This window comes from Silurus aristotelis (assembly GCF_946808225.1).
Source record: "Silurus aristotelis genome assembly, chromosome: 19".
NCBI classification, from domain to species: domain Eukaryota; kingdom Metazoa; phylum Chordata; class Actinopteri; order Siluriformes; family Siluridae; genus Silurus; species Silurus aristotelis.
Genome location: NC_139592.1, coordinates 23,741,529 through 23,746,528, shown reverse-complemented (window position 1 = coordinate 23,746,528; position 5,000 = coordinate 23,741,529). Strand labels below are relative to the sequence as shown.

Sequence of the window (5,000 nt, the reverse complement as noted above, 5' to 3'; positions counted from 1 at the left end):
TCGCGCTTGGTGTTAAAACGCTCAGAACTGCATTGGATTGAAAGGTTTCTGATTTCTTACTGCTTCCTTATAAGGCCACGTTGTCAGCAAATACACAACTCAATGTTCTTCTTACTCTGGCTTTAGCATCTCATTTGAGATGCAACCAACTGTTCCCTACCATCCCTAAATATTTTACATTTTCACCTTTAAATCGTGCAAAATTTGGATTGGGACACGACCTAATGAGACGCCTATTTAGAAGCACATATTTTCTCCTGTCATCAGGCCTATTTTTATTAAATGTTGATTTGAGACAAGACTCCATATTTGACTTCTTTCCGAGTGGGCGGCATTTTCCATTCAGATCAGGAACATGACCTAACTCGTTTCTGTGGCCTTTCAGATGTCTCATTCCGTTTAGGACATGACCCCGATGCCATCCATCCTCCAAATGTGTCCTGCTTCAGAAGTGATTTTTCCATTTGAAACACAGCCATAAATCAGAACACCTCTGCTTAGAGACCCAGTCTTTTATTTCTCACGTCCTGATGTTCTGTGTGTGTGTGTGTGTGTGTGTGTGTGTGTGTGTGTTTCAGTTCGAGTCAGACCCTATAATTACAGTGAATAAGCAGTCAAAACAAAACCTCACAATTATAGCACACTGTAAAACTGTGTGAGTGTGTGAGTGTGTGTGTGTGTGTGTTTGCGCTGAATTCCTCTAATTGTTGTGTTAATGCAGTTGTGAATGGACCTCCCCCTTTGTTTATCAGTCTTGAGCCTAAAGGCACACACACAGTGCTCATCTCAATCACAATCACTGCTAATGTGTGTGTGTGTGTGTGTGTGTGTGTGTGTGTGTGTGTGTGTGTGTGTGGCTACATTACAATTGAGAATTGCTTCTAATTACACCATTAGGGCAGAAGTGACAGTTACAGCTTCACCTCTGACTGTAACAAAGTGCTGAAACTGGAGGCTCCTTCTGTTAAGATTTAACCTACAGACTATAGAAACCTGCTTTATTGTCAGAGAGAATTTATTATCAACTCCTGACCAATCAGAACTCAGGATCCAGCAGAGTGTGTGTGTGTGTGTGTGTGTGTGTGTGTGTGTGTGTGTGACGTCAGCCATGATGCTGACAGAATCAGGGCACAGAATGCTGGAAGCTCTCTTTTTATTTAGACCAGACATTTTCACGAGTCACTGTGTACATTCAGTAACCATGTGTATGCGTATGCATGTGAGTGTGTGTGTGTGAGTGTGTGTGTGTGTGTTTGTGTGTTTGTGTGTGTGTGAGTGTGTGTGTGTGTGTGTGTGTGTGTGTTTGTAGGCGAGTGTGTGGTGCACGTGCCTGGCTCTGTGCCGTGGTCTGCAGTGCGTTGCTTTGAGGCGAATCTGGAATAGTTCAACACTTTCTCCTCCCTTTAGGAGTGAGTGTTCCTCTCACACACACACACACACACACACACACACACACACACACACACACACACACACACACACACACACCTCCGTTTTCTGACTAAGACTTAAAGCAGAACTCTTTCTATTTCTTGCTAGTGATGGAGAACCTGATAAGATCAGTAACTGTGAAATCCGAACCCAGATTAGTATCTGTGTGTGTGTGTGTGTGTGTGTGTGTGTGTGTGTTTGAACTCCTAAACAGATTATTTACCCTCTGTAATGTATAGTTAGATTAGTTTGAGCGAAGTCGAGAGCTTGTTGTTCAGCTCATCCTGTAGTTATGTAGAAGTGCTGATTTGAATGTGATGTAATTTATGGAAATAAATGTCGGGGTGTTGGATAAAGAGATGACGTCATTTCAGGACAGAGATTTTTATACCCTGATTATAGACAGGAAGGTGTCTGAAAGTCATCTAACTCAATTCACATTTACTGGTCACTTTCATAGAAACAACAATCATGTGAATTGAATTTTACAGATACAGGACCAGAGCTTCAGTTCCACCAAACATCAGAATAGAGAAGAATCTCGGTGAACTCTGAGTGTATTGTTTCTGTTAGAAATACGTTCACACAGAATGCTGTAAAAAACTTTCAGACATGTGGGTGGAAACAGAGCAGAGGAGAATCCTGGTGTTCAGAAAAGCATCTTGAGTCATTGGATACACAGATGTATTGTGTTGAGAGTCTTGGAATGTAAGCAGGTCTGTGTATTTGTGTTTCTGTGTGTGTGTGTGTGTGTGTGTGTGTGTGTGTGTGTGTGTGTGTGTGTGTGTGTGTGTGTGTGTGTGCGTGTGTGTGTGTGTGTGTGTGTGTGGCTGCTTGCCATTCTGGTGTAGAGGGTGGAGCTCATTCAACCGAGCATTAGAACTTGAGAAAGTTCATGAACCTTAAAACTGTGGTAGTGTGATGCACGTAGATAGTAAACCAGGGATTAGTGTTTAGTGTGTGTGTGTGTGTGTGTGTGTGTGTGTGTGTGTGTGTGTGTGTGTGTGTGTGTGTGTGTGTGTGTAGTATTTATGCTCTAAAATAAATGGAATGGCAAATTTCCTGTGGCATCGCTCAGACTTTCTCAGACCTTTAACCTTTATGGTGAAATTGCAGCAGCAGGATCACGGCAGTGGATTTAATGAGATTTCTGGAAAAAGGAGAAAATACACACCATGTTTTTTTATTAAAAAAATGTATCCATATATTGTTTTATCACAGAACCCACATTGACCGTGTGAAGTTATAAATACATTTAAAATTATTGAAACTATAGTCACATTTGGTGGATGTGTTGAGAATCTGCTTATTGGACATAAATGTAACATTTTGTTTTATTTATGATTAAAGCAACAAAATGAACCAAATGACTCAAAAATGATTAGATAGATAGATAGATAGATAGATAGATAGATAGATAGATAGATAGATAGATAGATAGATAGATAGATAGATGTATACTGTATATATAAAAAAACTTTTTTTTCTTCAAAGGCATTCCTTTACACTTAAACCATTCTTGGATGAGCCGTTTGAGTGAACGACACCCCCACCACACACACACACACACACACACACACACACACACACACACACACACACACACACACACACACACACAGAAATGCCGTACACTGTGATTTGAGAGATGAAACACTCCGGTTTGGTGCATTGTGTGGCTTTGTGGTGTGTCTGTGTGTGTGTGAGTGTGTGTGTGTGTGTGTGTGTGTGTGTGTGTGTTTATGACTCCACGGTGATAATCACGATAATAATGATAATAACGGCACTTACGTCTTCTGTCCTCTGTCATTTACAGAGCAGGTTGTAGGTTGTGTGAGCCCACTAATTTGGAGTGAGAGGTGTGTGTGTTTGTGCGTGTGCTTGGGTGTGTGTGTGTGTGTGTGTGTGTGTGTATGTTGGGGGGGGGTCGTAAATACAGTGTGTGTAGTCGGAGAGTGCTTTGTAGTGGTTGCCAGACTTCTGCAAAATGTCTAAAGAAGATTGCAGCCATAAACACCCCATACAAGTCAGCCTGACCTCTGCACTGCAGGATATGAACTACCTGATAGTGTGTGTGTGTGTGTGTGTGTGTGTGTGTGTGTGTGTGTGTGTGTGTTTGGCCTTAACTGTAGCCAACAATGGCAGTCAGAAAGAAAATAATTTCTATTTATTTGCCCCTGGGAGGTCAGTTCAGAGTAAAGTCTCACACACACACACACACACACACACACACACACACACACACACACACACACACACACACACACATGTACACACTCACAAAATCAGAAATGAGCCACAGAGCTTTATTTTCCAGACTTGTTCATATTTCATTACGTTCAGCACGGTCAGAGCTCCAATCGAGATCATTCACAGAGCTCGCTTTAGCACACTAGACCTATCAGGACACTGGACCTATCAGGACACTGGACCTATCAGGACACTGGACCTATCAGGACACTGGATCGATCACAGAGATCCTTTTGAATGTGGCAGCAAAAAAATCTACATGATAGAATTTCAATAATGAAATAAATAACGTAGGAAATAAATGAGAAACTGAATGAATAGTCAGGAATAAAACAGTATAGGATTAAAAATAAATTTAGTATTGTAAAAAATGTTGGTTTGTTAAAGTAAAATAATAGTTCACGTGACACTCCGAGAGGAAACATCAGAGTGCACATGGGTTTGATTGGCGATGCCGCGTCCTGCCTGCTCTCTGCTTTTCACTGCACCAACCGGCTGAATTTCTCCCCTTTAAATCCACCAGCACACGGAAAAATGCCATGAATCACATGAAAACGCTGGCAGTCGTTACAGCAGACCACCGAACCAGCACACTTAATCATTAAACACGTCCAGGAGAGGAACATTCTCCAGGAAGAATAAGTGATCTAGAGAGAGACAGCGAGAGAGAGAGACACCACAAAGCCCCGAGTGCTGAGCGAGAGAAAAGAGAACTGGCAGTGCAGTAAACGAGTGGAAGATGAAACACATTTTCCCTGGATTGCCAGAAACCCAGTTAGAGCAGCGTTCCTTCTGGATGAATAATGCATTCCCTGTTCGGTGATTTTGATGAAATGTACGTTGTGTTTGGGGACAATGAACACAGCACAAAGTTACAAATTCACACAATGAAAATGCTGAAACTAATGAGAATGCAGTTTTTTATAGATAAAACTTTTTCTTTTACGGGGAACTGAAAAACATTGTCTTGTACTGCAACTAGTTTGGCCTCGTCCCTGTTAAAGAGAGAGGCCTAGAAAACGTGTAATACTTTTACTTTCACTTAATTTCGAGCAAATGTCTCTTTAAAGAGTATCTGTGATTGGCCTGGATCCTTGATGGGATTCTGTGATTGGCTCGGTGCCTTGATGGGGCTCTGTGATTGGCTTGTAGCCTTGATGGGGCTCTGTGATTGGCTTGTAGCATTGATGGGACTCTGTGATTGGCTCAGTGTATTAATGCAGCTCTGTGATTGGCTTAATGTCCTAATGTGGCTCTGTGATTGGTTCGACTCTTTTTCTAAATTAAGGTGTATTGTCTATGGAGTTGATTTCTCTTCT

At 41.7% G+C, this 5,000-nt stretch overlaps 1 protein-coding gene across 1 annotated transcript in view; it reads left to right on the top strand.

Moving 5' to 3' along the window:
• The window catches only part of nhsa (Nance-Horan syndrome a (congenital cataracts and dental anomalies)), a 29,266-nt gene that overhangs the window by 2,281 nt on the left and 21,985 nt on the right, over positions 1-5,000 (top strand). The gene's annotated exons all lie outside the window — the stretch shown is intronic.